This window comes from Salvelinus sp. IW2-2015, linkage group LG6.1, assembly GCF_002910315.2.
Source record: "Salvelinus sp. IW2-2015 linkage group LG6.1, ASM291031v2, whole genome shotgun sequence".
Classification (NCBI taxonomy): domain Eukaryota; kingdom Metazoa; phylum Chordata; class Actinopteri; order Salmoniformes; family Salmonidae; genus Salvelinus; species Salvelinus sp. IW2-2015.
This window is the reverse complement of record NC_036845.1, coordinates 14,391,979-14,417,824: the sequence shown is the minus strand read 5'-3', so window position 1 is coordinate 14,417,824 and position 25,846 is coordinate 14,391,979. Positions and strand designations below refer to the sequence as shown.

General features: G+C 42.6%; 1 pseudogene; it reads left to right on the top strand.

The window, feature by feature from the left end:
• The first annotated feature begins 8 nt into the window (after window positions 1-8).
• On the top strand, window positions 9-3,182 carry LOC111965150 (PR domain zinc finger protein 13 pseudogene; annotated as a pseudogene).
• The last annotated feature ends 22,664 nt before the right edge of the window (window positions 3,183-25,846 follow it).

The window sequence follows — 25,846 nt, the reverse complement described above, 5'->3', positions numbered from 1 at the left end:
AAATGGAGGGCCTGACAATCATTTTCAAGATATAGCCTACCAAAATTATATTCGACTGTTACACTAATTACAGTGACAGGCACATGGAATAAACCCGCAATTTAAAAGCAGGGATAGGCGTGTTTTAACAATCATCAAAGCAGACGATAGTAATTCATAGGGGGACAGAGGTTAACAAATGTCATCGCCTCATTAATATTCATGTACTCAAAAGCAAATGAATTCAAAAAAAGGTGCTTTACGGTAAATTAGCTTGCTACATACGGTATTGTTGCCTAATGAATGCTAACTTTTATGTGGGATGTATATTGCCCTGATTTGTGGCGAAGCACTTTCTGCTGCTCTCTGGCCAATACACCGTGCGCTCCTTGACATACGCGTCCTATTATTTGGCGTTAACAGATGGGCCAGCCTTATTGTCTATGGCGATTTGCGATTTCAAGCAACAGCTGCTGTCACTTCTACGGGAAAGAGCACAGAGAAAGTCCCRCTATTCAACGTATTGGTTTCGGAGCGACAGATTGGACGGGGCGTTTGCTCTTTTGATGGCGATGATAAACAACAGCCCTATAAGGATTACAAAATCATTACATCTATATAATTGACCTCCCATTGTTCAACTTGTGTCATTGCTCACTTTGATGAGGTGGATAGGGTTAATATACTCTGTCGCCTATTCAAAACATGAATCCCATTGGAAACGAGTAGATTCATCTCAAGGGGATTTACCCAAAACATTTAAATAAGAAACGGTAAAGATGTGCGTGCATGTGGCACAAAATAACAGTACCGTTTGAGGTTACTCTAGTAGGCCACTGGGAGCATCTGCAGATGGCACATCAGTCATAAAGCACCCAATAATAGGCTTCTACACTCACAAAGCAATAGATAGAAATGTGTAGTAACACAAATGTTCAAGATTGAAAGTGCTTTATTGACAGAAGAGGGGAGATTCAGGAGTATGGAGACCCATCGATATAACCTCATGTCTCTCTGCTTCTCTACAGGTGAAGAACGCTACATTTGCTGGTACTGCTGGAGAATATTTAAATATCCCAACACACTCAAGGCCCACGTCCATTTCCACTGCGCTCTGAGCAACGGGCGGAGCTTTGTGAACAGCGAGCAGGCCAGGAGCACAGACAGCTTCAGCAGGTCACCCAAATCCGGGGACATTCCCTACACCTCCGCCTCGCCCAGGAACGGCCACAACACCTCCATCTCAGACTCTGTCAGACGGACCGTGTCGTCCTCACCTTTCCTCAACAAAGTTGGCGTATCAAAGAAACCCAGCTCTGAGGAGCAGGACAGAGCACTTGACATGAGCGTTACCTCGGCCAGAAACCACGGACATCTCATGGGCCTTGGCGCAACGTCTTCAATGTTGAGCAACATGGGGTTCCACCCAGGCGTGCGCTCTGCATTCAAGCCCATGGGCCAATCCAAGGTCCCCACGGCTGACGTCTACAAAGAGGAAACTAATGGGAAGCATAATGGACTAGGCTTCAGCAAACTCCTGGGGAACATGAAATCAACGCGAGCCTTGAATGAACCTTTGACCGGAAGCCATCCCTCCAAGTGCGTCCATCCATTAGATTCTACATCTCCCGTGGTCCCGTGCGCAAACGCCATCAGGGGTTTTCCGTTAATACCTAATTTTGAGGAGACATCGGCTTTCAAGCACGTGGAGAGCCGAATGCACTCTGGACTGTCCCCCTCGCGCTACTCTCAGATGTCCTCTGGATTCCATTTTGAGAGGTTTTCTCTGCCTCAGTTTGATGGCGTCAAGCCATATAATGGAGATTGCAATATCCCCCTCATGCCATTCACCGTGTACAATGGCGAGCTGCTTTATAGTTCACCATACTACCCACTGAAATTCCATTTTAGCAATCTCCTAAAATACCCGGAGACAATGTCCTACTTTGGCGCACCTGCACTCAACCAAGACCTGAGTTCAATAACCAACATTGACAGGGAGATAGCCATGCACACTCAACAGTTGTCTGAAATAGCCGTTGAAAAGAACCGAACCAGGCTCGACTCCTTGCCCACTGCTAACACAGGCTCAGGGAAGCCCAAAAAGGGACACTTATGTCTTTACTGTGGTAAACTGTACTCTCGAAAATACGGACTCAAGATTCACATGAGAACTCACACAGGGTACAAACCATTGAAGTGCAAAGTTTGTTTTCGGCCCTTCGGTGACCCCAGCAACCTGAATAAGCACATCCGTCTCCACGCGGAGGGGAACACCCCGTACAGGTGCGAGTTCTGTGGCAAGGTGCTGGTGCGCCGGAGGGATTTGGAGCGTCATGTCAAATCAAGGCACCCTGGACAAACAATAAAAAAAGCTGAGGACAAAACCGAGGGCATATTCGAGGATCAAGAGCAAAAGAGCGACAATGACAGCGACGTTGACGTATGCTTCACCGATGATCAGAGCGACCAAGAATCCAGTAAAATAGATGATTAATTGAGATTTTGACACGTATAGGGCTATGGCAAAGACGGATCAATGTTTTGTGAAATGGTTACAGGTTACCTGTACATATTTCTGTGTAATTTATGATTTCCCCAAGGAGCGAAAGTTATTTATGTATGTTTTAAAGCTATTGAAAATGTAATTGTTTAAAAAATAATAATAATCAGATTAGGACTAGACAATTTTCAAATGACAGCTTTTGCTTTTACAACAATGTCCTATTCGTTTCAGATGGAACAAAGTATAGGCAGTATGATTTCAGAATTGTATAATATCACAGCTGATGATAATGAATTTATTTTTGTATATGCTAATTGGTGGCCAATATGTTCCCCAAATAGAGGTCTGCTGCACTGTAAAACACTTACTGCTATTTTTTTTCATTCATTTCAATTACAATTACTTAAATGTTGCACTTTCTTGCGAGGGCATTTAATTGTTTTTAGGGCAAAGTTGAAAAGGCTCAGCAAATATTTATAGCAGTTAGTAACAATCCATTATTTAAGGATCTTGTTTATAGTAAAAAAAATAACATCTGATTTAAACAGCATCATGTACAAATGTAAAAATATGATATTTCACTGTTCAGTGAAAAAGTGTTGTACGGTTGTTCATAAGTGATATTGTATATTGACAATATTTTCCTCTTGTTCATTGAGTTGTTCCTTTTTAATAAATGTAATTTAAAACTTTGAAATTGTTAGTCACTTGCTTGATTCAAATATATAGTCAATGCACAGAAAAAAATTCCGCTCACTTTTAACTGCCATGGTTAGTGCACCAATGAATAATTCGATATTCCACTTTTAGCCTACATTGTAGACAGGGTTATCAGGATGTAGTCTCTATATTTCCCGTGCAGTTAAAGATAAGATTATTTCAGTTTGAAGACGTTTTTCAAATGGGGTGTCCTCTGAATTCCTCTGAGGACGCTATCGCACCCGGACAAAACGCTTGACTGTGCGCATTACAGTAAACACGCAATATATCTCACCACTGTCGAGCATGGTGTAGCCATTAAGAAGAATGATTGACTAGTCGACGAGGGTTGGGGCGTTTAAAAAGTATGCCTACCGGGTTCTTACCTTTGTAAATACAATATTACATTTGATTAAAGAGGTTCTATATATTATATCATCATCATCATCATCATCATCATCATCATCATCATCATCATCATCAAAATGGTCTACAACCAATTGTCTGATCCAACAAGTAAGAGATTCAACAAAATCCAGGTAAATTGAAAACAAACAAAAACGTGGGGTCTGCAACAAGTAGGCTTCGAAATACATACTAGATACATTTTATTTTAAAAAAAATAAAAAAATCGGAATTTCATTTAGAAAATAAATAAACATGGTCCGTTTCCAACACATTCATGAATTTCATACGAATTTGTGCTGAAATGCCTGGCTGGAAATGAAATGAAATCAACCTCAATCTTGATAGAGAGCTAAACCTTCTTCAACATGCACTAGTCACGAAATAAAGTCACATTCTCCTGATAGAGATAACGAACAGTTTTAACCGTGCAGTGAAAATGCTTCCTTCCTACATTGTGCGTAAAAGTGCAGTTTCAGGAAGGTGTCTTGTTCCGTGGAAAGAGCAGATATAATCTTAAAATAACAGCAGGTCAGATTTATGGCCTGTTTGTAAAAGGAACATTTAAAAGGGCAAAATACGTTCATTTGGGTAAAAGGTGAGATCCAGAAAAAGGGTAGAACAAAAATATTGATGCATTTGAGACTCAGATAGTTCTAAAACAGTATAAAGTGAATAACACCCATCAAAAAAACAAAAAAAACACCGGTTTTCCCAGTTTGAAACAAAAGCCTATCAGACTTTTTAACGACTCCCGTTGTCTACTTTTTCCTTTGCGAAAGGGCTTTGGGTCTCGTTTCCCAGTTGCGATGTAACTTAAGCATTATGATGATCGTACCAGATACATAACTATTTCCAGACAACTTTTAAGCGCGTTTCCCAAACAACCATGCAGAGAGAACGTTTGCCAAGTGCGTCGCTAGACCATGTGTTGATACTGATAGAATCGAATGAAAAGCAACGCTGTTCTCAGATCAGCTTTCTCCATTAAAACCTTATAATTATTCCACAATACTGACGACGGATCAGTTCCTAGAGAGATATTACCACCTATGGCTGGCCTACTGGTGCTCTTCCATGCCGTCCCTAGGAGGGGTGCGTCACTTGAGTGGGTTGAGTCACTGACGTGGTCCTCCTGTCTGGGTTGGCGTCCCCCTCCTTGGGTTGTGCAGTGGCGGAGATCTTTGTGGGCTATACTCGGCCTTGTCTCAGGATGGTAAGTTGGTGGTTGAAAATATCTGTGCTTTGGCAAAGTGGGTGGGGTTATATCCTGCCTGTGTGGCCCTGTCCGGGGGTATCATCGGATGGGGCCACAGTGTCTCCTGACCCCTCCTGTCTCAGCCTCCAGTATTTATGCTATAGTAGTTTATGTGTCGGGGGCTAGGGTCAGTCTGTTATATCTGGAGTACTTCTCCTGTCTTATCCGGTGTCCTATGTGAATTTAAGTACGCTCTCTCTAATTCTCTCTTTCTCTTTTTCTCTCTTTCGGAGGACCTGAGCCCTAGGACCGTGCCTCAGCACTACCTGGCATGATGACTCCTTGCTGTCCCCAGTCCACCTGGTCGTGCTGACCTGTTGCACCCTCAACAACCACTGTGATTACTATTATTTGACCATGTTGGTCATTTATGAACATTTGAACATCTTGGCCATGTTCTGTTATAATCTCCACCCGGCACAGCCGAGGACRSCCCCCCCCCCCCCCCCCCACTCTCTCTCGTTCAACTGCTGTCTCGATCCTCTAAAGACTCGGCTATGAAAAGCCAACTGACATTTACTCCTAAGGAGCTGACCTGTTGCACCCACTATAACCATTGTGATTATTTTTGACCCTGCTGGTCATCTATGAACATTTGAACATCTTGAAGAACAATCTCGCTTTAAAGGCCATGTACTCTTATAATCTCCACCAGGCACAGCCAGAAGAGGACTGGCCACCCCTCAGAGCCTGGTTCCTCTCTAGGTTTCTTCCAAGGTTCCAGCCTTTCTAGGGAGTTTTTCCTAGCCGCCGTGCTTCTACATCAGGGTTGTTTGCTCTCTGAGGTTTTAGGCCCGGTTTCTGTATGAGCACTTTGTGTCAACAACTGATTTAAAAAGGGCTCTATAAATACATTTGATTGACTGATTGATTGGTTATGCCTACCCAATAATAATGTATTGAATCACAGATCGGGCACATCATTGCACACGTTGTCACACATTCTATCCTTCATTTGTTAATACAATTGCAAATACTTTGGCAACTTTGTATTTGTAGGCCTCGTGAACTTCGTTCTGAAGTTATTGGCAGTCACAGTCAGACAGATAGAATCAAGACGTTTAGGCTGTGTTTAGCAGAGATCTTCTGTGAATGAAGTGAAGCAGAAGGGCCAAAAAGCATCTAATGATTTACTTTTGCTGCTCTACGCAGGTAGGCTATCTGTCTGACTGACTGCCGATAACTTCAGAACGAAGTTGACAACAGATGCAAACTTGCCGAAGTACTTGCAATGATGGACCCAATTTGTGATCTAGTGCATTATTATTGGGTATGCATAGTAAGCCACCTCAATATTTGCAGCCATAGGTGGTAATATCTCTTTAGGAGCTGATCCGTTGTGACTATTGCTGAATAATTATAATGCTAAGGTACGATACGAGTGAAGGCTGATCCGAGAGTGGCATTGCTTTTCTTTTGATCCCATCAGTATCGACACATGGTCTAACGACGTACTTTGCAAACGTTATCTCTACATGCTTGTTTGGGAAACACTATTAAAAAGCTGGCTCGTAAATAACGACGCTACTGGCACGATTATCGTAATGCTTATGCTACATCACAACTGGGAAATGAGGCCCCGAGCTATACCGAAGCCATTATGCCGAGGCTCTCTGGGGATTCCGTTTGCCCGTGATGGATGACGTTTGACCGCCGATTGAGTGCGAGCCTGTGGGAAGAAGCGACTGGATACGAAGTACATTACGACTGCTCAGATATCAGGGGCCCTCTCCTGAAGATAGGCACCACAATAATTGAATAGGGCCACAATAATTGTACAGGGCTTCGTTTCACAGAGCCTTCGTAGCTGGTGAGGAATTCTGAAGCCTTTGGGGCTTTCAGTTCCGAAAAACGGTTCATTACTCTGAGCTTTTAACACAATGCAAATTAGTGATATCGTCTGGTTAGCAATGAAAAGCAGGGTTTGATGTTCATATTGTCATGTTTTGTCTTTGATCATCATGTCTTGTCCCTGTGCTTCCCTCTGCTGGTCTTATTAGGTTCTTTCCCTCTTTCTATCCCTCTCTCTCCCCCTCCCTCTCTCCCTCTCTCGCTCTCTCTCTCTATCGTTCCGTTCCTGCTCCCAGCTGTTTCTCATTCTCCTAAACTACCTCATTTACTCTTTCACACCTGTCCCCTATTTTGCCCTCTGATTAGAGTCCCTATTTCTCCCTCTGTTTTCCGCTTCTGTCCTTGTCGGATTCTTGTTTGATGTTTGCTGTTCTGTGTCCTTGTTCCGCCCTGTCGTGTTTTTGCCTTCTTCAGATGCTGCGTGTGAGCAGGTGTCTATGTCAGCTACGGCCTGTGCCTTCCTGTAGCGACCTGCAGTCTGTGGTCGCGTCTCCAGTCGTTCCTCTCTACTGACGAGAGGATTTCAGTTTCCTGTTTTGGATTTTCCTTTGATAATATCCAGGAGAATTATTGTTTGTTTAAGACTGGAATAAAGACTCTGTTTCTATTACGTCGCTTTTGGGTCCTCATTCACCAGCATAACACATATAGAATTTTTTTGCACACTATAGCATATCTCCGTGGCGCAGTGGTTCGTCGCCTATTATCAGTTAGCTACTGTTACAGGTTTGCACTTTCCATCATGCTTCCCTTTTTTGAAGTGAATACCGTTTTTTTTTTGCTGTCAGAAATGATGAATCTATGACATTATTTAGGATAGAAGCTTATACTTTACTAAATAAAACAAATTGTTTGACAACAATGGGCAGAAAGTGTGGTGTCACTATTTTCGAAACAAAATGCCCTCGCCAGGATTCGTCCCCATTCCCTGTGGTCTGAGAGTGTTCTTGTCCCTGTCCCCAACTCTACCTGCTAAGCTACCAATCAGGTGACACTATTGTACATGAACAAATTCTAAGTACATTGTAAATACGGTGTCAAGTAGAGGTCAGCATTTGAAAGCAGCTTAGAACTGAAGAAGCACCAGAATCATGGCGAAATCAGTGGGCTCTCACATTTTACAACACGCGGTTTGAAAAAACCATGCGATCGAACAAAGCTTCAGATGTCATTGATCACGTGATAATGTTACTTTGAAACGCCCTGGCTTTCCCTGTTGGAGAGTTTGTCCCACCTCAATTAAGGTCTTTTAAATAACAAACAATGGGACATGTAAGGGCTCTGTGCAAAGGAAAGAAAAGATGTGCCAAGCGTGGATGGGAGCATGTTTATGGTGAATGTGGGAACAATGTCAAGGTTAAATGTTGTAATTGTGGGGGGAACACAGTGCAGCATTTGGTGGATGCCAGGTGCAGAAAGAGGCCCAAAGATATAAAATCATTCATATCGTCTCTTATGCAGAGGCTACAAGGCAGATTGGTGGAGATAATACGGTTACTCCTGGAATAAGTTGACCTACTGTAGGAAATGTTGCTTATGTTGGTCCAGACACGGATACGAGACCTGCTCAGAAATCTTGCTCTCACAAATGTGTCGTTTCAAAGGACATCTTAATAGTTAATCAGATTTACTTTATAGCCTTCATTGGAAAGGTTTCCAATCTGACTGCGTTTGTGGAAGGAAGAACTGCCAAGTTGAAGATTATTGTGGAAGCAACAACATCGTTTTTAGGAATAACATATGCTACTGTTGCCATGGTTGTTGATATGTCGACTCCTAATAATACTAATGATGGAATGCCTTAGTACGATGATAATTAGAGTTATGATTTTTGTTATCCTTCAGTGGAACGCCAGAAGCCTTATTGCTAACGGTCAGGAGTTGAAGAAATACGTAATAGATTTAGAGATCAAGCCTGATGTGATATGTGTTCAAGAAACATGGCTTAGACCACATCTTGATTGTATTGTTCCTGGTTATTGTTCAATCAGATCTGATAGGTCAACTGGACAGGGTGGTGGTTGTGCTGCGTTCATAAGGGAAGGTCTTGCATATCGTAATACACCTGTCCCATCTGAATATCAATGTGTGATGGTGGAAATCTACAGTGCAGGTAGGAAAATTAAGTTACAACATTTTTACAAGCCTTGCCGTCAACTATCTACAGCGATATTTGATGAAATATCAGAGGAATTGGGCTCTTGAGAGATATTATTATGGGAGACATTAATGCACGTAGTAGTTTATGGGGATGCACACATACAGATGCCAATGGTACAATTGTGGAAGATATGATGGAAACAAGAGCGTTAGTATTTCTTAACAATGGATGTTTTACAAGAGGTGATGTTGTTAGAGGGGTTACATCCTGCCTGGACCTCACACGGGCTTCTAACTCTATTGCATCTACGTGTGAATGGAATGAATGATTCTACTGTTGGAAGTGATCATTTCTAGATTTTGTGTGCCCTGAACTTTGATGTTACTATTCAAGATAGAGGACCATTCAGAATATGGGGATTTCATGAAGCAGACTGGGAAAGTTTGGTGATCATTGCTTAATTAAAGGCTGTTGTACAGTTGTCTTTAGAGAGGCCGGTTGATGCATGTGCTACCTCTGTGACCTCTTTGATTTTGAGTGCTGCAAATATGTACCAGTGAGTGAAGTGGGTGAGAAAAGGAAGGTGGTTCCTTGGTGGACTGAAGAGTGCACTGCGGCTATTCGAGAAAGAAATAGGGATTATAGAGTGTTGCGTAGGAATATGACTCCTGGAAATCTACTTGATTTCCAAAAAAAGAGAGCTTTAGTACGTAGAGTCAATAAGTCTGTCAAAAAAATGCATGGAGACAGTTCTGCTCTACAATAGGCAGGGGTACTGAGCTGGGGAATGTACACTACCGTTCAAAAGTTTTGGGGTCACTTAGAAATGTCCTTGTTTCTGAAAGAAAAGCACATTTTTTTGTCCATTAAAATAACATAAAATTGATCGGAAATACAGTGTAGACATACATTGTTAATGTTGTAAATTACTATTGTAGCTGGAAACGTCAGATTTTTTTATGGAATATCTACATAGGCGTACAGAGGCCCATTATCAGCAACCATCACTCCGGTGTCCCAATGGCACGTTGTGTTAGGTAATCCAAGGTTATAATTTTAAAAGGCTAATTGATCATTAGAAAACCTTTTTGCAATTATGTTAGCACAGCTGAAAACTGTTGTTCTGATTAAAGAAGCAATAAAACTGGCCTTCTTTAGACTAGTTGAGTATCTGGAGCATCAGCATTTGTGGGTTCGATTACAGGCTCAAAATGCCCAGAAACAAATACTTTCTTCTGAAACTCGTCAGTCTACTCTTGTTCTGAGAAATGCATGCTATTCCATGCAAGAAATTGCCAAGAAACTGAAGATCTCGTACAACACTGTGTACTACTCCCTTCACAGAACAGCGCAAACTGGCTCTAACAAGAATGGAAAGAGGAGTGGGAGGCCCCCGGTGCACAACTGAGCAAGAGGACAAGTACATTAGAGTGTCTAGTTTGAGAAACAGACGCCTCACAAGTCCTCAACTGGCAGCTTCATTAAATAGTACCCCCAAAACACTAGTCTCAACGTCAACAGTGAAGAGGCACTCTAATGTACTTGTCCTCTTGCTCAGTGGTGCACCGGGCCTCCCACTCCTCTTTCTATTCTGGTTAGAGCCAGTTTGAGCTGTTCTGTGAAGGGAGTAGTACACAGTGTTGTACGAGATCTTCGCAACGGTCAACGGCACTGTATCTCAGTGCTTGAGGCGTCACTACATACCCGGGTTCAACCCCAGGAGGTGTCATAACCGGCCGTGACCGGGAGTCCCATAGGGTGGCGCACAATTGGCCCAGCATCGTTCAGGTTAGGGGAGGATTTGGCCAGGGGGGCTTTAATTGGCTTGTCGCATTCTAGCGACTCCTTGTGGTGGGCCTGCAGGCTGACCTTGGTCGTCAGTTGAATGGTGTTTCCTCTGACACATTGGTGCAACTGGCTTCCGGGTTAAGCGGGCGGATGTTTAAGGAGCGAGGTTTGGCGGGTCATGTTTCGGAGGACGCAATACCTGACCTTCGCTTCTCCCGAGCCCGTTGGGGAGTTGCAGCGATGAGACAAGATCATAATTGGATCGTAAATTGGATATCACTAAATTGGGAGTACATTTTTTAAAACTATAAATTATAATATTAAAAAAACTGAGGCTGTGATGAGAGTCAACACTGTCATTGGCATCATAGCATGTAAAATTAGAAAGCAAATCTATTTTTCTCACTTCTACGCAAAGCAATTCTGGTAAAATTAGCGGATAAATTCCCAGAAAATAGACTGTTCGTACATGTATAGTTAAAATGTGTCTATTTAGTGTTGATAATACTTGTCACAAACGTCGTCAGGGTGGAAATGACCGGACCAAGGTGCAGCGTGGTGAGCGTACATTTTCCTTTATTTATGTAAATGTCGCCAACAAAACAAAAAACAAAGAAACGACCGTGAAGCTTACTAGGGCTATAGTGCCACTAACAAAGATAACTACCCACAAAATACAAAGGAAAAAAGGCTGCCTAAGTATGATTCCCAATCAGAGACAACGATAGACAGCTGTCCCTGATTGAGAACCATACCCGGCCAAAACATAGAAACAAACAACATAGAATGCCCACCCCAAATCACACCCTGACCTAACCAAATAGAGAAGTAAAACAGCTCTCTAAGGTCAGGGCGTGACAGTACCCCCCCCAAAGGTGCGGACTCCCTGCCGCAAACCTGAACCTATAGGGGAGGGTCTGGGTGGGCATCTACCCTCGGTGGCGGCTCCGGCTCGGGACGTAGCCCCCGCTCCAACTCTGGCTCCCCCCACTTTGGTGGCTCCTCACCGCTCCTCTTGGCTGAATGCTCACTTTAGCCCGGCACGTACAGAGCGCAAGCGTAGGACGAACCGGGCTGTCACAGCGCCCTGGAGACACAGTGCGCAGAGCCAGCGCAGGACTCACCGGGCTGTGGAGGCGCACTGGAGGTCTGGAGCGTAGAACTGGTGCAGGACGTGCAGGGCTGGGGAGGCGCACAGGAGGCCTGGTGCGTGGGGCTGGCACAGTCTTCACCAGACGGCTAGCACGCACCTCAGGACGAGTATGGAGAGCTGACTCAAGTGACATTAAACCGAAGACACGCTCCGTAGGGTGAATGTCGTGCCTCATGCACCAACACAACAGCTCATTATAACCTTCTTACGATGTATCTTCAGTAGCGGAGGTGTTTCAACAGCCTTCGTTAGAAACGTGGCTCTTAAAGAGCGACTGCTTTTAAAAATCTACAACGGCCTATGTGGCATCTATACTGGAAAAAAACAAATAAATCCAACATGTTTCATGAGCTGAAATGAAAGATCCCAGAACTTTTCCATACACACAAAAGGCTAATTTCTCTAAAATGTTGTGTACAAATTTGTTTACATCCCTGTTATTTAGCATTTATCCTTTGAAAATATAATCCCTCCACCTGACAAGTGTGGCATATCAAGAAGCTGATTAAACAGCATGATCATTACACAGGTGGACCTTGTGCTGGGGACAATAAACGGCCACTGTAAAATGTGCAGTTTTGTCACACAACACAATGCCACAGATGTCTCAAGTTATGAGGGAGTGTGCATTTGGTATTCTGACTACAGGAATGTCCACCAGAGCTGTTGCCAGATAATTGAATGTTAATTTCTCTACCATAAGCCGCATCTGACGTAATTTTAAAGAATTTGGCACTAAGTCCAATGGCCCTCATAACCACAGACCATATGTAACCATGCCAGCCCAGGACCTCCAAATTCGGCTTCTTCACCTGCGGGATCGTTTGAGACCAGCCACCCGGACCGCTGGTGAAGCTGGGTTTGCACAACTGAATAATTTCTGCACAAGCTGTCAGAAACCGTCTCAGGGAAGCTCATCTGCGTCCTCACCAGGATCTTGACCTGACTGTGTTTTGGCATAGTTAACCGACTTCAGTGGACAAATGCTCACCTTCGATGGCCACCGGCACACCGAAGAAGTGTGCTATTCACGGATGAATCCGGTTTAATCTGTACCGGTCAGATGGCAGACTGCGTGTATGGTGTCGTGTGGCGAGCGGTTTGCTGATGTCGTGATACCGTGATGACATCCTGAGGCCCCGTTCATCCGCTGCCATCACCTCATGTTTCAGCATGATAATGCACAGCCCCACGTCGCAAGTATCTGTACACAACTCCTGGAAGCTGAAAATGTCCCAGTTCTTCCATGGCCTGCATTCTCACCAGACATGTCACCAATTGAGCATGTTTGGATTGCTCTGGATCGACGTGTATGATAGCGTGTTCCAGTTCCCGCCAATATCCAGCAACTTCGCACAGCCATTGAAGAGAAGTGGGACAACATTCCACAGGCCACAATCAACAGCCTGATCAACTCGATACGAAGGAGATGTGTCGTACGGTGGTCACAACAGATACTGACTGGTTTTCTGATCCACGCCCCTACCTGTTTTTTTAAAGGTATCTGTGACCAACAGATGCATATCTGTATTCCCAGTCATGTGAAATCCATAGATTAGGGCCTATTTAATTTATTTAAATTGGCTGATTTCCTTATATGAACTGTAACTCAGTAAAATCTTTGAAATTGTTGAATGTTGCGTATCTATTTTTGTTCAGTGTATATGAGTTAGAGTGTGTAAAGTGTAAAGTGTAAATAGGATAAAGTCAGTTTTGTCTAAAAACAGAGTTTGTAACGTCACAATTGGTTAATGAAGGTTGGGTTTTGATTTGACAATGTTCATTTGCCCACTAACATGCTAACAGCTGTGGTGATTGCTCTTTATCCAATGGCATAGACAGTGAGACAGACCTGCCCAGCAGCTCCGACTTTGTTTACGTAAGACAACACGTCACACATTGTTTTACTTGAAGAACTGCACCAAACCCCTAAATGTAAAATTGTGCAAATAAAACATACTTGGCAAATGTAGCAAAATCAATTACAGATTTCTTGAGTTAGATTCACCCCGGGGATTTTGAGAAAGTGAAATAGGCTTCTCATGGTGGACAAATATCATTATCCAAACACAGAATTGGTCAGGAAACACACCTCCGAGACTGAAATCTTGTTTTTCTAATGAGCAACAGAAAAATACATGTGCCAATCTGCGTGTTCAGCGGATCTTTTAAAACCTCCTTAACCTTACGAAAACACATCTACAAGTGATCTAGACCTGGATACCCAGCCTAAACATCTTGATTCTGTTTAGCAGAAATCTTCTGTGAATAAAGTTAGGCGGAATGGCAAAAACCATCTAACATTTCACTTTGGCTGCTTTACGAGTGGTCTGGATCACCCAGGTTGGGATCACTCATAGATGTGCTAAGGTTTCATTGTCTCCCCCGCGGGATGGTTGAGCTAACGTAGGCTAATGTGACTAGCATGAGGTTGTAAGTAACATTTCCCAGGACAAGCTTACATTCTTCTTAATCTAACTGCACTGTCCAATTTACAGTAGCTATTACAATGAAATAATACCATGCTATTGTTTGAGGAGAGTGCACAATTATGAACTTAAAAATGTATTAATAAACCAATTAGGCACATTTGGCAGTCTTGATATAACATTTTGAACAGATGTGCAATGGTTCATTGGATCAGTCTAAAACTGTGCGCATACACTGCTGCCATCTAGTGGCCAAAATCTAAATTGTGCCTGGGTTGGAATAATACATTATGACCTTTCTCTTGCATTTCAAAGATGATGGTATTATCTTTTACCAGATCTAATGTGTTATATTCTCCTACATTAATTTCACATTTCCACAAACTTCAAAATGTTTCCTTTAAAATGGTATTAATAATATGCATTATCCTTGCTTCAGGTCCTGAGCTACAGGCAGTTAGATTTGGGTAGGTCATTTTAGGCAAAAATTGAAGAAAATGGTCAGATCCTTAAGAGGTTGAGTAATGTTACTAACGAAGGCTCTGGGGAAAAAAGATTGGCTACTAAAGATACATGGTAAGATGGTTCTAACAATGATCTTAACCCTACGAAGGCTCTGGGAAACGAGGCCCAGTGCGGTGTCTGACAGTTGTCTCCTCATCCACATCCACATATTGCCTGCAATCACAAAACTGGAGATGAAATAAGAACATGCCATTCAGACTAGAGGCAATTTACAGTATGTACCATTATTGACCATTTTGACTTGTATGGTCCTAGTCATGATATTGTGTGCTCTGTTCTTTACAAGCCCTCTTGCGTATACTGCAGTTACATTGTAGTATTTACAAAGAAATAGCCTGCCCACAAAACACATATGTCATAGAAATTTGACTATAGGCTTATTTGACTATTGTACTGGAAATCTGAAGTTTAAAAAATATTTAGCCTGGAAATCTAAGGCTTTCAATTATTTTCCCGAAGTCATTTGTTATCTTCACTCACTCTGATTCTCAGTCGGAACACCCTGGCTCTGTCTGTCTCTGGCTGGCCTGGCACACAAACACAGTGTCTTCAGTCTCTTTCAGTCCTCTGTGGTTACCAGTCACATTTAGCAGATTGTCATGGTGGTGACATGTGAAACACTAAACCATAGCCATGGTCATTCTATTTCTATGGGTAACATCTTCAATATCTTTCTGGCGCTGGTTTCAAATGACTGTGATCGACCGTATTTGCTTTTGAAGTTGGAGTGCTTATTTTTCTGCCTGCGTGTGCATATGCATGTGTTGTATTCCAGTATTATATAGGGCATAGGTGTGCATTTCTTTGTTTATGAGTGTTTGCCTGTGTATACCTAATCTCTTTGTGTGCCTATGAGGTGGTGCATGTTGGAGAGTGCCTCTGTATCTATATCCCTTCCTGTTCATTTGTATGCAAACATGTTCTCTGGTAAGCTCTCCTTTTGTTCTATAGATGTGCTATATATTCGGGTATAATGTTTCACTGGGTTCACAATACTCTACGTTTTCCCGTCTTTCTCTGTGCTGTGGGCCCATCGGTCTGGAATGAGGCCAGAGAGCATATTCACCCTCCCCAGTCCAACACCCTGCTAACACCCACCCCCTCCCACCAGCGTTCTAATCGATTAGTGTCGTTCATTAGTGGGGACACTAGAACGCGTTTCATTGAGAGAGTTTGACACTCCGGCCCTGGAACCAAAATCCATGTGGCTGTCTATTCCGACCAACCAACGAACCAGACCACCATCGAATCTGAAAAACAAGGCCCTGTAAAACCACTCAGACAGGGCAGGTGTAGTTACACGTGGTCTGCCACTGCGAGGACGATCAGCTGTCCGTCCTGTCTCCCTGTAGCGCTGTCTTATGCGTCTCACTGTATGGACATTGCAATTTATTGCCCTGGCCACATCTGCAGTCCTCATGCCTCCTTGCAGCATGCCTAAGGCACGTTCACGCAGATGAGCAGGGACCCTGGGCATCTTTCTTTTGGTGTTTTTCAGAGTCAGTAGAAAGGCCTCTTTAGTGTCCCAAGTTTTCAAAACTGTGTCCGACCTTAATTGTCTACCGTCTGTAAGCTGTTAGTGTCTTAACGACCGTTCCACAGGTGCATGTTCATTAATTGTTTATGGTTCATTGAACAAGCATAGGAAACAGTGTTTAAACCCTTTACAATGAAGATCTGTGAAGTTATTTGGATTTTTACGAATTATCTTTGAAAGACAGGGTCCTGAAAAAGGGCAGTTTCTTTTTTGTTGTTGTTGTGTTTATGATGAAATAGTACGGGTCATAGGTGTTATCCACACAGAAAGATACAGAATATAGATAGCTCTTCATGGTCCCACAGGTTTTGTGCAGCCCAACAAAAAAAAAAATGTTACTCGTCAGAGATTACTTATCCCTTACTCATCCCTTATCAGAGACTTATTTGATCTCTCTCATTGAAGCCACTGTACATGCACCACCGATGCACTTGCAAGCATCCCTGCCTATATCTACTATCAACAGTTGGAAACATCTTGGTTACGTTAAAAATCTCTCCTTCACCCACTAAGTCTGTATAATACAGACACATAATGTCTGCTCTTTCAAATTTTTTATAATTGATTAAATTCTCTCAATTTGCTCCTGGAGTCACACCTACCCAGAACACAAAAGGCCATGCACAATACAGTCCTGAAGACGTCAAACATATTTTTTTGCTAATTAAATTAGATATGAATAATTACAAAGGAAATTAAACAGGCCAAACAGACCTAAATTAATAATTGCAATTTTAATTTGTGAAGCAACCTTGAGCTTAGAGTGTGACAAAGCTCAGGTGAATTAAAATGTTGTTGTTTTTGTCTTGACATGCTCTTCTCTTTCATTTGATTTCTCTGTAAGGTATAATCACATTGGCTTCGTTGAACTGCTCCTATTGAGGGAATCTGATGGAGAAAGAGGAAGAAACAGTCAGAGAGCATTACAAACACTCTGCAACAGCACAGGACCTCAGGCATCTGTGTGTGTGTGCGCGTGAATGTGCACTTTATGCACAAGAATGTGTGTGTATGTATGCATGCCTGCCTGTGTGTATGCATAGTGCTTTAAATCTGTCCATGGATGATACAGTTTGAGAGTGATGCTCTGTGATGCCAGCTAACACAACTGCCTGTACTTTGGTTGAAGACATGTCTCGTTTCTAGGGCAACTGGGAAGTCAGCACCTATCAGAGTACATACACCAAACTCGTCAGGAGGGGATGTGAATTACACGTCTTTTTGCTTCAGGGGGATGAATCTTACTATTTCATTTAAGTAGGATACAGCTACGGTAGTGTATTACCTGCTTCTAGAGGGGTCACAGCACATCAGCCCTTATGAAGAGTTGATCAACAAGCTATGAGCAGACAGCGATGTAGCTAGATGTGCATCGAATCGTGCTTGAAAGGAGAGATGCACATCCCTAGTACATCATAATGTGACTGGTGAAGGGGCCAATCGATTTTCACCTCATATGGATGAAGGTGAATATCTCGAGGGCATATTTGACAAAGTATCTCTCTTCACTGCAATTGTTGATGTGTGGTGGGTTATGGGGCGGCTGGTAGCCTAGTGGTTAGAGCGTTGGACTAGTAACCCGAAAGGTTGCAAGATCGAATCCCCGAGCTGACAAGGTAAAAATCTGTCGTTCTGCCTCTGAACAAGGCAGTTAACACACTGTTCCTAAGCTGTCATTGAAATTAACAGTTTGTTCTTAACTGACTTGCCTTGTTGAATCAAATAAAAATGATGGTACATCACCCAGGTATTATGATGCACTATGCAGCACCCAGGTACAGATTTGCTCTCTTAATTTGATCGCTCTGTTGTCGCAGGGAATTCTCCTTTGCAGCAGGAAATGCAAACCGTAGTGTATTCAAGGTTTAAAAATGCCTCGAAAGTTAGTAATTTCCAATAAAAAAAATCGGACTTAATTTGCACTAATGAAAAATGCATCAACCCTTACAAAATGTCCATACATAATCATTCACATTTCCTTTTGCTGCAGGATTATTTTCCTGCTGTGAGAAGCAGGGTCAAATTAAGATAGTGTACCTGTAGGAGGGTGTCGTTACACATTGGGGATGGCCACAAGACCAGAAAGGAAGTGCTACGTACATCCCCAAACCACCATTATCCATGATGATCAACGTTGAACTACAACCTTAACGTCTCTCATCAACAACATCCTGATTCCTGGGTCATGTTCACTAGGCACGCAACACAAGAAAATGGTCTGAAATTGAGGAAAACACGGAAGCGCTATCAGAACTTGTCCAATAAGAAACTGCTTTTTTAGTTTTCTGTTGCACAGTGTTTTGAAACAATTTAACTCATGAGCATGACCCTAAAAACATTCTATGAACACAGAGCAGAATTCTGTTGTAATTATTGTTCATGTTTATACAGTGGCTGTCAACAGGTTCAAGCCACTTGAAAGATGAAGACGAGGTGTGATTCTGCATCTACCTCACCACCAGAAAGAGGATTTGTGTTGGAGTTGTGTGTGGGACTTGCAGTTCAAGTGCACCAAAAAATGAAAAGGTTGTATACTGACATATTGGAATAGACTTGCTTGGAGGATGTCCGAGGTTAGCCAGAATTGCATGACAACCTTGACCTTCCTCATGGGGTGATCATGGGCAGACTGGCAGGCAGACAGGCACATAGTGAATGAAAACACAACACATAACACACACGCATTAATGCACAAAGGCAGGCACGCACAGACACACATGCGCACGCAAGTACACGCAAACGTGTGCACGCACACAAACAGAGGCCGTGGTGGAGACAAACACAATTGGCAGGGAGAAAGGGACATGTTGCTGGAAAGACAGCAGAGCAAGGACAAGAGAGCACAAAGATAACAATCACCCTGCACTGGCACAGAGTCAGAGACAATCTCCTTCAGAGGCATTCAGTAGCACCAGTATTGGTCCTCTCTCAGTCAAAACAGGAAGGCCAACGTTGAACCTTACCTGCTGTTTACTCTAAAAAAAGGAAGGACACAGTTATCTCTCAGGAAAGAACATCGCTACTAAAATGGTGGAAGTAAGTGCCCCGTTCTGCATGTGTGGGTAGACCTGCATTTATTTGATAAAAAAAAACGTTTTTATTTGTATTTCTGGTTTAACTGTCTTTTCCCAGCTGATGTCTCAGGGTGAACCACAGAGATAGATAGAGGACTCATATTTGCATCTGTGCCATTATGGCATCTGTGATAGTAGACCAAAAAGATCATCAAGGACAACAACCACCCGAGCCACTGCCTGTTCACCCCGTTACCATCCAGAAGGCGACGTCAGTACAGATGCATCAAAGCTGGGGCCGAGAGACTGAAAAACAGCTTCTATCTCAAGGCCATCAGACTGTTAAACAGCCATCACTAACACAGAGAGGCTGCGGCCTACATACAGACTTGAAATCCTTGGCCACTTTAATAAATGAATCACTAGTCAGTTTAATAATGCCACTCTAATAATGTCTACATATCTTGCACTACTCATCTCGTATGTATATACTGTATTTTATACCATTTATTGCATCTTGCCTATGCCGCTCAGTCATCGCTTATCCATATATTTATATGTATATATTCTTATTCCATCCCTTTACTTAGATTTGTGTGTAGTAGGTAGTTGTTGTGGAATTGTTAGATTACTGTTAGATATTACTGCACCTACGGAACTAGAAGCACAAGTTTTTCGCTACACTCGCAATAACATCTGCTAACCATGTGTATGTGACCCATGGGCAGGGTCATTGAGGCTATCTCCATTTTAAAGTAGTGCATTTTCTTCTTATTTTGTGTTTGAATAAAGTATAAAGGTAATATTGGTGATTTAAGGCACCTGCAGTGCTGGAGTCCTAAACCAAATCTTGTGTGTCATTCATTTATAGTGGCCACTAGATGGCGGTGATATAGTTTAAAGCCATTTACAAACCAGAGGCAACCAAATGTAAAGGAGAAGACAACGCTTTGATCACGGGCTGATCACTCCAACCCTATAGGAATCCCTACCCAGTTCACTACATTCAAATGGTGGAAGCCCTCGATGGCAATTTCCATGCTAAAACGGGTTATATCCACCTAGAGTCCTCTATCTCTATGGGGTGAACCTGTCCCTCTCAGTGGAGCAGTGAGCTCTCAGCCCAGTGTTGTGTCTATCTGAGGTCAGAGAGATAGGATGTGATGTGACTCCTCTCCTGCTGCTGCTGTCAGACGGGCTCTCCTGGAGCAGGTTAAACAGAAGAGGAGCGCAGGTAGAGTAAACACACAATGCTGGTCGAATACACACACTGGATACACTGCATGTGCATACTATTAGCGAGGGTCTGAGGGTCTATGGACGCGCGCACACACACACACACACACACCAACAACACACAAACACCACACACACACAACACACACACACACACACACACACACACACACACACCACACCACACACACACACACACACACACACACACACACATATACAGTAGTGACACCACTTACGTGTTTTTTCCTCTTTGATTCAGTCTAAATTATTATTTTAACCATACTGTTTTGTGCTTCTCATAGCAGCATGCCAAGCACACCTGCCCCTCCTCACTCACATAACTAATGTCACTCATTGTACTCACTGTAACCCTGAACTGCCACCAGTGCTAGAGGCGTCAGTTCGTTGATGGGCTGTATCACAACCGGCCGTGATTGGGAGTCCCATAGGGCGGCGCACATTGGCCAGTTTTGCCTGGTTTAGGGAGGGTTGGCCGGGGTAGGCCGTCATTGTAAATAAGAATTTGTTCTTTACTGACTTGGCTAGTTAAATAAAGGTTAATAAAAGGTATGGAGGTGGACAGCTAGTCTGTGTTAGGTCATCCAAGTCAGACCTGATGCACCAGCAGGTAGGGGGCGGCATACACCAGCTGTGGCTCACTGGTACCTCTCCTCGTCCATCCCATGGCCGCATCCACAAACAAAAACATGCTAAACAGAGCTCCATCCCACTGCCTCCCACATTCAGCTGCAAATGAGCCGGTGTATGGGCCTCACTACCCTGTTTGATGTGGGGAATATGAGATGCATTCTCATTCGTCCAGGCCTGAAACGCTAATGTGCATTGTGTGTCCCTCACACAAAGCGTGATCTCGTCCACCGCATACAGAATGGCAAGCAGACAGACGGACAGACACACACACACACACACAAGCATGTCCCCCCCCCCCCCCTCCCCAGTATTTGGAGAATCCATCTCATAGAGACATGTTTGTACCTTATGTCAGTGTTGTGTCTATCTGAGGTCAGAGATGGGATGTGATGTGACTGCTCTCCTGCTGTTGCTGATGCTGACAGGCTGGCTCTCCTGGAGAGGTAAACCAGGAGAGGGCAGGTAGAGTAAACATACACCACTGGTCACCCACTAGATACACTGCATACACACTCACATAGACTCAAAGTAAGGGATACATCTTCCTCACAAAACAGCACTGCATGTGCAAAGAATACACAGTTGCAGTGTTCAGAACAAGCCATGGATGTACCGTTCCATCTAATTTGATGGTTACATTAACTTGGTACACTGCATATTGTTTCCCCCGAATCGTTTCCTTTTTAAATTTTGTATATAGTATTGGATAGGACAGGAAAGATAGAGGAGAGAGTGTGCTGAAATAGCAGTGGGCTGGATTAAAACTGTTTCACTCAGGCCCTCCTGCCAGCATTTGGGAACATCCTGCTGCCCCCCCCCCCCAACCTCAGTCGCGAATTACAACAGGTAATAGACCTTAGCGTGAAATGCTTACTTACAAGCCTGTAACCAAAAACGCAGAGTTTTTTTTTTAAAGTACGAAAAAATGGTAATAAGGGAAAAAAACATGCTAAATAAGGGAAAAACAGTAACGAACAAAAAAACAATAATTAGGCTATTATATTACAGTTGAAGTCAGGAGTTTACATACACTTAGGTTGGAGTCATTAAAACTAGTTTTTCAACCACTCCACAAATTTCTTGTTAAAAACTATAGTTTTGGCAAGTCGGTTAGGACATCTACTGTGTGTATGACACAAGTAATATTTCAAACAATTGTTTACAGACAGATTATTTCACTTATAATTCACTGTATCACAATTCCAGTGGGTCAGAAGTTTACATAACTAAGTTGACTGTGGAAATGTCATAAAATGATGTCATGGCTTTAGAAGCTTCTGATAGGCTAATTGACATCATTTGAGTCAATTGGAGGTGACCTGTGGATGTATTTCAAGGCCTACCTTCAACTCAGTGCGTCTTTGCTTGACATCATGGGAAATTCAAAAGAAGACCTCAGAAAACATTGTAGGCCTCCACAATTCTGGTTCATCCTTGGGAGCAATTTCCAAATGCCTGAAGGTACCACGTTCATCTGTACAAACAATAGTACGTAAGTATAAACATGGGACCACACAGCTGTATACCGCTCAGGAAGTAGACGCGTTCTGTTCCTAGAGATTAACGTACTTTGGTGCGAAAAGTGCAAATCAATCCCAGAACAACAGCAAAGGACCTTGTGAGATGCTGGAGGAAACAGGTACAAAAGTATCTATATCCAGAGTAAAACGATCCTATATCAACATAACTGAAAGGCTGCTCAGCAAAAAGAAGCCACTGCTCCAAAAACCACCATAAAAAAGCCAGACTATGGTTTGCAGCTGCACATGGGGATAAAGATCGTACTTTTTGGAGAAATGTCCTTCTGGTCTGATGAAACAAAAAATAACTGTTTGGCATAAATGACCATCGTTATGTTTGGAGGAAAAGGGGGAGCTTGCAAGCCAAAGACACCATCCAAACCGTGAAGCACGGGGTGCAGCATCACGTTGTGGGGTGCTTGGCTGCAGGAGGACTGGGGTGCTTCACAAAATAGATGGCAATCACGAGGAGTAAAATTATGTGGATATATTGAAGCAACATCTCAAGACATCAGTCAGGAAGTTAAAGCTTGGTCGCAAATGGGTCTTCCAGATGGACAATGACCCAGCATACTTCCAAAGTTGTGGCAAAATGGCTTGAGGACAACAAAGTCAAGATATTGGAAATGGCCATCACAAAGCCCTGATCTTATCCTATAGAAAATTTGTGAGCAGAACTGAAAAAGCGTGTGTGAGCAAGAAGGCCTACAACCTGACTCAGTTACACCAGCTTTGTCAGGAGGATGGGCCAAATTCACCCAACTTATTGTGGGAAGCTTGTGGGAGGCTACCCGAAACGTTTGACCAAATTTAAACTATTTAAACCTGTTATGGCTGCAGGGGCGTATTGGAAAACTGGAAAATATGTGCCATTTTCAAACGGCCTCTTATAATCAATTTTTGCTCTTACAATATGCATATTAATATTAATATTGGATAGAAAACATCTCTAGTTTCTAAAACCGTTCTATTTTTTTCTCTGAGTGGTACAGAAGTCATTTGGCAGCACTTTCCCTGACCAAGAAGTAGAATGTCAGAAATCTATGCTCGCTTCAACGTTATGCCCTATACATGGTCATTATACGTAAGACCCTACGTACACTCCGTACGCCTTGCTCTGGGTGTCAAGAGGGTATGAGAGAAGAAATTTAGTGAATATCTTTGTTCAGAGGTTGAATAAGAGCTATTTCTTGACGTGACCGACCACTTCCGGAAGTCTGAAGCGCGACTTGGGGTGATATTGCGTTCTGTTTTGCTGCTGTTTTGACGGGAACAATCTCCGGCTGGGTTTTTATTTGATAAATGAGACCATATCATCGTAATGTATGTTTTTTTCAATATAGTTTTAATCAGATTATTAGAATTTTTTTCGGGGAGTTTTGCCGTGTCCGTTCTCTGACTTTTTTTACGTTGGACAAATCCGTGCCAGTCGACCAGTGCCAATGCTAGTGAGAAGGAAAGTTGCCATCCTGACTCCAAACAAACGATCATCTGGACAAAGACACCCTGATCAACATTCTGATGAAAGATCAGCCAAAGTAAGACCCAATTTTAATGTTATTTCATATATCTGTCGTGCATGTCAACTGGTTCGCGGGCGCCCAATGTGTCTGGCTATTGTGGCTATGCTAACATAGCGCTACATTTTGTTTTCGCTGTAAACATTTAATAAATCAGAAATATTGTCTGGAATCACAAGAATCCTGTCTTTCAATTGCTGCACAGTATGTATTTCTCAGATATGTTTTATGATGAGTAATTAGTTATTTGACGTTGGTGTCTGTAAATGTTTATGGCTGCTTTCGGTGCAATTTCTGATTGTAGCTGAAATGTAATTTATGATTTATACATAATATGCACATTTTCAAAAAAAAACATATGCTATACAATAAATATGTTATCAGACTGTCATCTTATGAAGTTGTTTCTTGGTTAGTGGCTATATATATCTTTATTTGGTCGAATTAGTGATAGCTAGTGACGGAGTAAAAATTGATGGAGTTAGGAAAGTGCTCTCTTTTGCTGACGTGGTTAGCTAATAGATTTACATATTTTGTCTTCCCTGTAAAACATTTTAAAAATCGGACATGTTGGCTTGTTCACAGATGTCTACCTTTCATATGCTGTATTGGACTGTTTAAGTGTGAAAGTTAAATATTTTAACAAACTAGATTTTGAATTTCGCGCCCTGCACTTGAGCTGGATGTTGTCATAAGTGTACCTGTGTCGGGTTGCAGCCAAACTTAAAGGCAATGCTACCAATACTAATTGATGTATGTAACTCTGACCACTGGGAATGTGATGAAAGAAAAAGCTGAAATAAATCATTCTCTCTATTATTCTGACTTTCACATTCTTAAATAAAGTGGTGGTCCTAACTGACCTAAGACAGGGAATTTTTACTAGGATTAAATGTCAGGAATTGTGAAAACTGAGTTTAAATGTATTTGGCTAAGGTGCATGTAAACTTCCGACTTCAACTATATTCAACCTTATATATACAGTGGGAGAACAAGTATTTGATACACTGCCGATTTTGCAAGTTTTCCTACTTACAAAGCATGTAGAGGTCTGTAATTTTTTCATAGGTACACTTAACTGTGAGAGACGGAATCTAAAACAAAAATCCAGAAAATCACTTGTATGATTTTTAAGTATTAATTTGCATTTTATTGCATGACATAAGTATTTGATCACCTACACCAGTAAGAATTCCGGCTCTCACAGACCTGTTAGTTTTTTTAAGAAGCCCTCCTGTTTCTTCACTCATTACCTTGTATTAACTGCACCTGTTTGAACTCGTTACCTGTATAAAAACACCTGTCCACACACTCAATCAAACAGACTCCAACCTTCTCCACAATGGCCAAGACCAGAGAGCTGTGTAAGGACATCAGGGATACAATTGTAGACCTGCACAAGGCTGGGATGGGCTACAGGCAATAGGCAAGCAGCTTGGTGAGAAGGCAACAACTGTTGGCGCAATTATTAGAAAATGGAAGAAGTTCAAGATGACGGTCAATCACCCTCGGTCTGGGGCTCCATGCAAGATCTCACCTTCGTGGGCATCAATGATATGAGGAAGGTGAGGGATCAGCCCAGAACTACACGGCAGGACTGGTCAATGACCTGAAGAGAGGCTGGACCACAGTCTCAAAAGAAAACCATTAGTACACACCATGCCGTGCATG